The sequence below is a fragment of the Zootoca vivipara genome, chromosome Z1 (genome assembly GCF_965207765.1).
Source record: "Zootoca vivipara chromosome Z1, rZooViv2.hap1.1, whole genome shotgun sequence".
Classification (NCBI taxonomy): domain Eukaryota; kingdom Metazoa; phylum Chordata; class Lepidosauria; order Squamata; family Lacertidae; genus Zootoca; species Zootoca vivipara.
The window spans coordinates 54,802,325-54,813,794 of NC_142583.1; the positions used below are offsets into that span (position 1 = coordinate 54,802,325).

Consider the following 11,470-nt stretch of genomic DNA (forward strand, 5'->3'; position numbering starts at 1 on the left):
CGGCAATCCGATGCCCTCCAGACTACAACTCCCATCAGCCAGTGCAACCGTAGAGTAACAAAGGAAAGGGAACCACTTGCCCTTTCACAATGCAAACAGTTTTCCCCATTCGTTGAGCTCTCTGATTTTCTGTGCATGTGCATTTGTGCTCAGTTGCTCTGCTTCGTGGGTTGTTGTTTTTTGAGAAACTATTCTCCAGTAGTACTGTTACAATTTCCACTTACAACGGGGTTTTTGACAGAATTCAACAGCAGCCAAGAGTACCACGTTGCCTGTTTGGGTGCATCCAGGTTTTGAGGGGTGGTTGATTCATGTCGAGCATGCTGTGGCGATCACCCAGGGTCCCTGGACGTTTCACAGTCTATTGATCCCTGTACCACCACTTTATTTCCCGCTGCCACCAACCAGGCTCTACCTGATAAAATACTGAGTCCAGTCAGGGTTAATTGGAACATAAAACTTCTGTTTATTTATTGTAGTTTAACAAGCGTGTGGTTTCATAAACAGTCTTCAGTCAACTATAAACACTTGGTGCCTATACCGGCCTATACCTTCCTATACCTGCTAACACTCCCTAAACCAACCTCCTTCCTGCAACCAGTTCCACCCTGACTTCCTAGCAACTAACTGTTACTGACTCAGCTTATATTCCACTACACTAACTCAACCTACCCACAGACTCTCCCGCAATTCAACTCCACTCCAATCCCAACTGAACTCACAACTCCAAACCCAACTGAACTATTGAACTCCCCCCTCAGGGCTGGTTTTTATAGTCCCTCTGACTCCAACCCCCTGGGTTCTTATTGGGTAACCCGTTTAACTATTTCACTTCCAGCACTAGCATAGGTCAACGTCACAGCCACAATGCTCCCCTGTCTTTCCAGGTCATTGGCTCTGCAGGTGGTGATGCTAGAAGGCCAATGTGCACAGCAGAGAAACCCATATCCACTCTATTTACTTTCTCAGTTCCTGCTGTCTAGTGTGGGACAAGTACTGAGCCAACACTATGATAAGCTGCAAAGCTTTTTGTTTTATTTTTATTTTTATTATTTTTTAAAAAAAATATTTAATTGACTACACCGTGACTGTAATAAAAGATGAAGCGGAGGATGATTTATCTCTGCAACAGCTTTCACAATGTGGAACTATTGATTGTTGTATGTGAAAGAAATTTTCAATTAAATTTCTCATCCTCTAGCCTTGGCTGCTGATTTAGAAGAAATGGCTTGTCGTTCTGTTGATGAAACAGCTGTTTTTCAGCCAACTGGAGCCTAAAGTTGCTGGCAAGAGTTCCCCAAACAGATAATCACAGTTCTGTGGCAGAGAGGTAGCATAGTGTGGCTTTCCTCCACGTTCACAGAATGGAGCTTTCTCAACACATCCTTCACTCTACAATACTCCACAGCCCCTCATCTGTTCCTAGAGCTCTGGGTGCTTTGGGAAATGGGGTGGGGAACTGTATATGGAAGGGGGGCTCCAATGAATGCAGGAGGAACTTAAGATCCAATGATAACCCTAGATCAACACTCCTCCAGCAACTTCAGCTCCGAAGAAGAAATGGACCCACTCTCTGGTCCATCCTATCTGAGGCTATGAGCACCGGAATCTTGAGCTCCAAAAAGATGCTTCTGCTGTCAGATTTTGGTGGCTTGACCACAGACAGATTTTGGTGGCTTGACACAGATAAGAGAGTCCAGAAGAGAGATCAACACAGCTGGAAACCTTGAAGGATCCAACAATTGCAGAAGGCCATGACACTTGAACCAGCTTCCGGGCAATGGCTACCTAGCTGTGCTCTAAAACTCCACCAGTCGCTGAGAAAAGTTGGATGTCTACCTGTAACAATCTCTGTGGTCTTGAGCATTCCCACCTTGAGCTCTCTCCAAGGTGCTGATTTTGACTAGGTTTACCTTTTGGGGCCAGCCTGAGGAACGGAGAGCTACCAACCACTCCTTGGTAAGGCAATCACCCATCCTTGGTGGGGGGCATCTCTACAGACACATCCAAGTTTAAGAGTTCAAATCTCAGATTACTTTGAACTCACGAATGGGAGATTAGCCAAACCTATGTCCCTATTCCCAGTAGGTAGTTTGATAATATTGGCCCACTGAGTCATTTAATGATTCCTGGGAAAGTGTTGGCAAAACACTTTGAGCAATCAGCAAATTGCTATAGAAATGCATATGATTTTTGTTGTTTTATCTCATACATACCAACAAAGCTCCAGATGAGCAATTAGAGTCCAGGCAGACCAGCATTTTTAGTGCTGTCTACCTAGATTCAGAATTGTTTCTTCCCTTCTTCCAAGTTTTCTCAAGGGAAAGCTGATTCAGGCATAAACTTCTTTTGCAGTTCTTCTAAAGTTCTATTGTCAAGCAGAAGGGCAGGATCAGAAAAGGAGAAAAGAAATCCCACAAGAAAATGGTTAACCAGTGCAGCAAAAAAAGATGTTACCTAGTGGCAGATCTGCATTGCAAGCATATATTGGTATTATACAAGTTTACCTGCTTGGGATTCACACACACACACCCCAAAAAAACCACTGGGAACTGTAGTATTGCGAGAGTGCTGAAGAATTCCTTGTCAGATATCCCTACCCTCTCAGAATTATAGTTCCTCAGATTTCCTAGGGAGATGAAATGACTGTTAAACAAATTTAATTCTGTGGTACACAGATATGCTATATCAGGCATCCCCAAACTTGGCCCTCCAGATGTTTTGGGACTACGATTCCCATCATCCCTGACCACTGGTCCTGTTAGCTAGGGATGATGAGAGTTGTAGTCCCAAAACATCTGGAGGGCCGAGTTTGGGGATGCCTGTAGCTGCTATATCTTTCCCAGCCCTCTTGCCACTTCATCTTTAAGTGTTTACAGGGCAGAAGCAGGATTGACCCAGTTGCAATTTGATACCAGCAGCAGTGCCAACCTGGCAGTCTGTCAATATGTGTAGGATCAGCCACAATCCTCATGTCCAGTATTCAGGAACCTATTTTTAGCTTTGTTGATTTTATACTAATGATTCATACTCAAAGCCATATTTTTTTATGGCTTAACCACAAGTCACACTTAAAGTAGTACTGTTGGCTTGTAAAGTAGGCTGTCTGTACTCAGAATAACCATTCAGTACTTTTAATGCCGCTGAGGACTTAGAATTTCCCTGCCATTGTATTTGTACACAGTCACCCTGCTTCATGGTTTTTGTAGTGCTTAAGAGTGCAAACAGCCATTACCATGCATATGAATATTGCTCACTAGCAATACGATAGTTAATAAACGTGTTTGAAATTAAGTTCCAACTAAGAGAGGAGATACCATGGTTAAACAATTTAGGGGCCTTCCAAAGGGCAGAATTCTTGCATAGAAACAGGCTTTCCACTTACGAATGTTTCTTGAAATTTGCCACATTTCAAAAGCAGCGCATGATACTCAAAATAGTGTGAGAGAGAAACCCTCTCCTTTGGGGCATTTGGTTCACACCTAAGTCTTTTTAATGCCAGCCCAAATGGAGGGGGCAAATTTAAACTCATGCCAATGACCTGAAAATTAACACAAATAACAAAAGTTTAAATCCAACCCAAAGCGGAATGTTCCTTCACAATCTCATATTTTACTATCAAATCTTGAAATCCAAATCTCAAATTTCAGTATTTGAAGATCAGCATTGTTACATACAGTACTGGTATGAAAATCAAACATTTGAATATGATTTGTCCCCCCAGTGCAGGATGTATCTGCATAGAGGCAGCATAGCTTTGTGGCTGCAGTTACAAATTGACAAAGGGATGTTTATTATTATTATTATTATTATTATTATTATTATTATTATTATTATTTTCTCTGGATCCTGATTCTGAAAAAGTTTGAGTCAAGTTAACCTGAAGTGTTCTTCCATTTCTCTCCCTCTCCTGCCTCCCCTTGATTTTCTGTAAGGCATTAATGATGCCCAAGCAAAGAGATACATTTTTTCTTGTCCTCGTACAAGATCTTAAAAAGCAACTATGAAAACCAGCCAAATCCCATCCTCTTCCACATCTTAGTTATTTAAGCCATCAAGCCAGAGACCAAAAAGGAGCCACCTACAGCCACCTACAACCATTTGGCCAAGCTGCAAAGTCCGCTAAAAATAGCACAGCAAATTTCAGTAATAAGAGATGCATGTAGCAGCAGGTGGGCTGCGGACTTGTTTTGCCCTCAGCATCTTTGGCAGAGCTCTTGAAAATTAAACTGAAACATGAGATACAACACGGTGTAGTAGTAAATACTAACCAGGAATAAACAATCCTGCAGCCTGCAGGAAAGTTTGACAGTTTTCTTGCAAAAGATGTTCCTTGCTGCAAAAGATGTCCAGATAGATAGATAGATAGATAGATAGATAGATAGATAGATAGATAGATAGATAGATGATAGATAGATAGATAGATAGATAGATAGATAGATAGATAGATAGATAGATAGATAGATATGGAATTCCTAACAGCAGGTGGAATTTGCTGCAGAATGACTCTCTCATTTATTTCTTTAGTTATTCATTAAATTTATGTTCCACCCTCCCTCCCAACAAAGCCCATGGTGGCAAACAAAGTGAGAAAACAATAAAACTGTATGAAAAGCAATTCTAATACAGATGAAGACCAAGGAAAACCTCAGCTTAAAAGGGCTGTTGGAAAAGGAAGGTTTTCAATAAGTGCCAAAAAGACAACAGAAATACAAAAAGGCAGGTTATAAACGTACATAAATCAACTACTTAAAAATCACTTAGGCTACAATCCTATGCACACTTACCTATTGAACTCAGCAGAACTTGCTACTGAGTAGATGTATGTGTAGCTCTGATCAATGACACACCACTAGGAGCTTCCTAAGAACATTATAGAATACATTTCCACCAATTCCTGGTTATCCTATCTTATGCACAGCATAGTAGCCTGATGAGAACAGGACTTCCTTCAGATGTCTTCTAAAAGTTGTATAGTTACTTATCTCCATGGTTTGAGGGGTCACATAACTCCATACCCTCCAACATTTCACCATTGGCACTGTGGGTTAAACCACAGAGCCTAGGGCTTGCTGATCAGAAGGTCGGTGGTTCGAATCCCTGTGACAGGATGAGCTCCCGTTGCTTGGTCCCAGCTCCTGCCAACCTAGCAGTTCGAAAGCATGTCAAAGTGCAAGTAGATAAATAGGTACCGCTACAGCGGGAAGGTAAACGGCGTTTCCGTGTGCTGCTCTGGTTCACCAGAAGTGGCTTTGTCATGCTGGCCACATGACCTGGAAGCTGTGCCCCAGCTCCCTCGGCCAATAACGTGAGATGAGCGTCACAACCCAAGAGTCGGTCACGACTGGACCTAATGGTCAGGGGTCCCTTTACCTAAAGAAAAGCAGGATGTTCCAGGATCAAATCAGAAACATTCTGGCTTTTGTACATTCAAGACTCCCTGGAAAATGGACACTGGGAGCATGGATAGCTCAGTTGGTTAGAGCGTGGTGCTGATAACACCAAGGTTGCAGGTTCGATTCCCATAAGGGACAGCTGTATATTCCTGCATTGCAGAAGGTTGGACTAGATCAGGCATCTCCAAACTGCAGCCCTCTAGATGTTTTGGCCTACAACTCCCATGATCCCTAACTAGCAGGACCAGTGGTCAGGGAAGATGGTAGTCCAAAACATCTGGACGGCCGAAGTTTGGGGATGCCTGGACTAGATGATTCTCAGAATCCCTTCCAACTTTACAATTCTATGATAAGGATCTGCTGATTAAAAATTTAAACTGAAACTTTCCAGGTCCAAATCTAACAGCTTGTTGCCCTATTATTATTATTATTATTTGTTTGTTTTCAGCATTTTTATACTGCCTCAAGATTGTCCACCACCCAGAAGCTCCCTCCCCCCAAAGAAACAGGAAAAAGAAACTATTCAGGTATGTTATATTAATAACAAGTAGTCTCTCTGGGATTATGGAGGTCATTTGGCCACACCAATTTTGAGATGCAACTCCCCAGAGGGTTGACAACAGGTCAATGTGTGTGTCTTGGCCTGAAAACGGTTACCCACCCCTCATATTAGGGACCAGATGCTGAGGTTTTCACTCTGAACCATATCAATACCCAAAACACAGAGCAAAATACAGATCTCAAAACAGCATCTGGCTGCTTCTCTTAAAAAAATATAAATAAATAAATAAGACGCACCTGCTCTGGCTGCATCATTATAAACCAGTTTTGTTTTAATGCCTGCTAAATTATGTAAAATGAAGCCAATTAAGATATACAGTAGGAAAGATCCAGTTTGCAAATCATTCCGTCCAGAGTAGCTGGTGTGAGAGAGGTTTGGAAACTGGGAAAGATTAATTCATATATATATGTGTGTGTGTGTGTGTGTGTGTGTGTGTATAAGCTGAAGCAATGGGGGGGGGGACATGCATGCAGTAAAGTATAAAGAGCAGATCACTGTATAAAGAGGGGCTGAGTCAAACACACTCTAGTGGTTTCGTTGGGTCTTAGGCCCCATCTGCATTATACATTTAAAGCAGGATCATACCACTTTAATCAGTCATAGCGCTACCCAAAGAACTCTGGGGGCTGTAGTTTGTTAAGGATGCTGAGTACCGTTGGGGGACCCTCATAGAGTCACAATTCCTAAAGTTCCCTGGGAGGAAGGATTAATTGTTAAACAACTGGAAATTGTGCTTCTCTGAAGGCAATAGGGGGTCTCCTAACAATTCTTGACAAACTGCAGTTCTCAGGATTCTTTGGGTAGTATTCTATGGCAGCTTAAAGTTGTATGCCAATGCTTTAAATATACAGTATAGTGTTGATACGGCCTTACGTATCTAGTGATGGAACAAACCTATCCTCCTTGGGGTGAGCCAAGCTGGGTGTGGGTGTCAATAGCCCTTATTACAATTACATTTCCCAGGCCTGCTGGCGGGTCACATGGCAAAACACCAGGCATAAGTGGAGACATTCCCCAGCCTTCTCTCCTTCTTCCTGCTTGCTGCTCAAATGGCAGCAGTGATCAGGTGTGTAAGAGGGAGGCAGGGGCATCCTGAGTTGGAAGAAAGAGCTTGGGGTTGAATAGATAAAGGAGGTTGTGTGTTGCATATGTGTGGTAGAAGACAGAATGCTTCTCCAGCTCACGGGAAATCCATCCTGTAAAATAATGATGACAGCTTTCATCAACCTGGTACCCTCCAGGTGTTTTCGACTACAACTCCCATCAGCCCCAGGATGGTGTACTGGCTGGGGATGATCTGGAGGGCACCAGGTTGGCAAAAGTTGAATTATGATGTCATCATGCTTGCATCATATCTGAGGCTGCATTACAAGCTTCCAAGGTTCATATTTCTGAGGTAATTTTCTTCTGTGACTTCACTAGGAAATACATGTTTCAGTGACACCCGTACTCATGATGAACTCTGCTTAGTTGGGGCCAAATATCAGTTTTCACCATTGCTTGAGTATAGGCCTGATAAATCCATATATAGTGCCGTAAACATCTCATTGTAACATTGTGTAATTGTCCCCTCCTAATGCAAAATGGAAATGGCATCCCCCATGGCATGTAACTTTGGACCAAGATGTTCAAGCTAGCTTCTCTCTCTTCAAATCCACAATTTACTGCCCCTGGATGGTCTGTGAAAGGTTGGTTGTCTAGAGATTTCTTGGCATCCCACACCATTCCCATATCAATACTGCATATATCAATACTGCATACTGGATGCTTTGGGTCTTTTCTGATTTACAGTTTATTATCTAGAACAGGAAGGCGGATGTGTGGGGAATTCAGGAGAATATTGTTGCCGTCATCCCCATTTAGTCCTCTACAGCAGTGTTTCTCAACCAGTGTGCCTCCAGATGTTTTGGGACTACAACTCCCATCATCCCTAGCTAGCAAGACCAGTGGTCAGGAATGATGGGAGTTGTAGTCCCAAAACATCTGGAGGCACACTGGTTGAGAAACACTGCTCTACAGTGTCAGCTTGGGGTTTTTAGAATGCTCAGAACTTGGCATTCTGGGCTGGGTTTATTTTTCCCTTCATGGGACAGTGGGTTATTGGGACATTTGGACCGGGTTAATTCCGTCATGTTCTGCATAGAACCTTGCAATCAGGTTTTTCTAGAGGTTGTTAAAAACAACGTTGTGGTTTGCTGCCTGATTACTATGAATGAATATATCACCATGATTCATAGCTGTCAACTTTCGGATTTGAAAATAAGGGATCAGCAGCCTCACCTGTCCTGGGGACAGTCTACGGTATATCTAACAATCCAAGATAGCAGTGGGAAACGGCGCTGGAATAAGGGAATTTCCAGCAAAAAAAAGGGGAAGTTGACAGCTGTGGCATAGATTAAGGGAGTTTCCCGCAAAAAAAGGGAGGGTTGGCAGCTATGCCATGGTTTGGTTAAGGCTTAGAGAGTGATGTGAGCTTCAAGTCTGGGACTTGACAGAAGAACAATGATCTGTTACTTAGCAGCTGTGGATGATCTAGGAATGAACAGAGGTGTCTTCCAAATTCACTCCCAACCAGCTACTCCTTCCAGGGCCGGCCCAGGACATTTTGGCATCTGAGGCAGACCCCCAAATGGCACTCCCCTCCCTATCGCAGAAGAAGGGATGAGAGAAGATCTACATCTGGAACAAAGATGGAAGAAAAATTGGCATTGGGACCTTCTACCTCTTGTGGATCCTGCCACCTGAGGCAGTCATCTCAACTTACCTCATGTGTGGGCCGGCCTTGCTCCCCTCTAATCCCCACCCTCTTCCTCTCCCTGTTTCAAGGATCAACTGTATAAATTTCCTACCCACTTTCCTAGGCTCCCTTCAACTCCCCACTCCTCCTCACCTTAACATTCCCTGTTCCCAGTAACTTACTTTCTTCCCTCTCCTTCCTTCCTTAACACAATCCCCAAACAGTGCATTGCATTACTCACTGCAGCACATAGTTCATTTGCCCGGGATTTTTAAGATGTTGAGATTTATACAGTTTAATCTAGGACTTTGGTTTTCATCTTTGCTGCTGCGATTTTGTGTTTTTAATTTTGCTAGCCACTCCTCGAGGTTTCTTTTCTACCCAAAGAGCTGGAAAGAAATTTGTTAAGCAAATAAAATAACAATAGTTGATATGGGGAATATAGTAATGGAGAGTTTTGCTGCATGCTGCCCATTCCTAAAATATTGATCTTAAATGCTTTTATTGCACCTCAGTGTTTCCTACCCTGAAATGTTCAGTTATTGTTCAGACAGAATCTCTCCCAAGAAGAGAAAACAAGGACCCAGAATTGAGGGGTGTTGAATTCCCAGTGGTGTCTAATGCCCATTGGGTAGAAAGCATGGAATAAGCAATGGCAAGTGGAGCTAGAGCCAATGTAAGGCACAGCCAACTAGTTTTAGTTTTGTCCTCAACCTTCTCCATGCTGAGATCTGCAAGGGGAACAATAAGACTAAGGAGGAGGAATGCTACCCCTTGGACTAGGTGCATGTAAGAAAGCAGGCTAGACAAGGCTGCCTGAGGTTTGTTGGGCAGCACCCCAATGGACCATTCTCCACTCTGCATTGCTTTCAAACAAGACAACGTCTGCCTTCTCATACAGATAATATTAAGTATGAGGTTTTTTGGAGGGAAGGCTGTATGCCTGAGCCCCCTTCTAATCCCTGGATCAGGAGGGTTTGGTGCCAACATTTGGCCTTCATTTCATTACCTTTGCATGTAATGTGGCTCCTCTCATAACCATCAGGAGTATGCAAGGTAGGCTGTGTGCCACTCTGAACTGATTCACCTACTGTGGTGATATATATATACTACTGCTGGTAACTTTATAGTTCTGCTTTCATTGGTCCAATAGCTGTGGTCATCTTTCGTTACAGCTCATAAACTCACTAAGTGCTCATCCACACTTTCGCCTGGCCCATATTTTGATCGTATCGCGTTCCTATTAATTCCCAAAGAGCTCCAAGAGCTTTTCTTGTTGTTCCGCGGCTGAACTGCGGGAAGATCAAATCTTACCTGCTAAATTGAAGCTCGTTTAAGCAAAATATCTCTTCAGATTTTCCGTCCGTCTGATAAGATCCGATTCAGTGGAACTTCCAAAGCAAAGCAACCTCAATCACCCAACAGTAATATAGGGATAATGCTGATCTAGCTGACAAGATCGTTGTAAGGATTACAAGTTAAAAATACTATAGGCTATAGCTCAGTTTTTTAAAAAATGTGAATCATGTGAGTTAGAGTTGATTGATTGATAGCCTACTGTGATTGAAATAGATATTGTGATTGAATTCGCATCTGTTTCTGGAGCAAGAAGTATACCTTCTTTGTTTTTAGATGAGAAGGTATCATCACAGGCATTTTCTTAGAAGATATATTCCTGTGTGTGTGAGAGAGAGAGAAAATGGAGGTACCCTTTTTAAGATGGTGGCGGCCAGCTGAAGCTTTTAGAAGCACTTCTATTAATATTACATTATTATTTTTTAAAAAATCTGCCTTTTAACGCATTTTAAAGCAATGAATTTTCCCAGAGGAAGGAGGCACATAGCTTATTAGAAAGCATATCATGTGCATATATGAAGTGCTGGGGGTGTTATTGGATTGTTGTTTTTAGTTTGATCATATATTTTCTGGTTTCATATTTTGATTTTGTTCTGGGTATAGGGCAATATATAAATAATAATAATAATAATAGATCCAAAGCTTTAAGAAAAGGTAAAGGTGTTAGGTTTTTCCTTTAAGACTGATGTGGTCAATGGTGCTACACAGAGATGTGTGTTTGTAACCTTGTTCTGAATGATAGCACACCTGTGAGCTTTTGCTAATTTGAATAATTGAAGGTAGAGTTTGCTTACTGTAATGTGATTGGGTAATTGACTATTTTGAATTCTGTATTTAAGCAAATGGTTCATGGGTGTGGTGGTGGTGATGTATTGTGAAATGAGAGGAAAGGAGTAGAGGAGTGTGGTGTATATAATTGTAAATAAAAGCAAGCAAAGATACTGAAGACGACTTTGTTATTTCGTCGACCCTGCCGCTGTTGCCACTCAGTTGGTGCGTATTTTGCCCAACAAAAGGGGCCCCTGACCATCAGGTCCAGTCGTGTCCGACTCTGGGGTTGCGGCGCTCATCTCGCTCTATAGGCCGAGGGAGCCAGCGTTTGTCCGCAGACAGCTTCCGGGTCATGTGGCCAGCATGACAAAGCTGCTTCTGGCGAACCAGAGCAGCGCACGGAAACGCCGTTTACCTTCCCGCCGGAGAGGTCCCTAATTATCTACTTGCACTTTGATGTGCTTTCAAACTGCTAGGCGGGGAGGAGCTGGGACCGAGCAACGGGAGCTCACCCCGTTGCAGGGATTCGAACCGCCGACCTTCTGATCAGCAAGCCCTAGACTCTGTGGTTTTATCTAAAGAAGAGTTGGGGAACCTGTGGCCTTACACATGTTGTTGGACCATTGACACTCACCAGAAAGGCCAATG

General features: G+C 42.9%; 1 long non-coding RNA gene across 1 annotated transcript; it reads left to right on the top strand.

The window, feature by feature from the left end:
• Positions 1-438: 438 nt before the first annotated feature.
• On the top strand, positions 439-10,997 carry LOC148687387 (uncharacterized). Its single transcript, XR_015947893.1, has 3 exons — positions 439-1,959; positions 5,845-5,923; positions 8,534-10,997. It is a non-coding gene; the product is annotated as an uncharacterized LOC148687387 (long non-coding RNA).
• Positions 10,998-11,470: the final 473 nt, after the last annotated feature.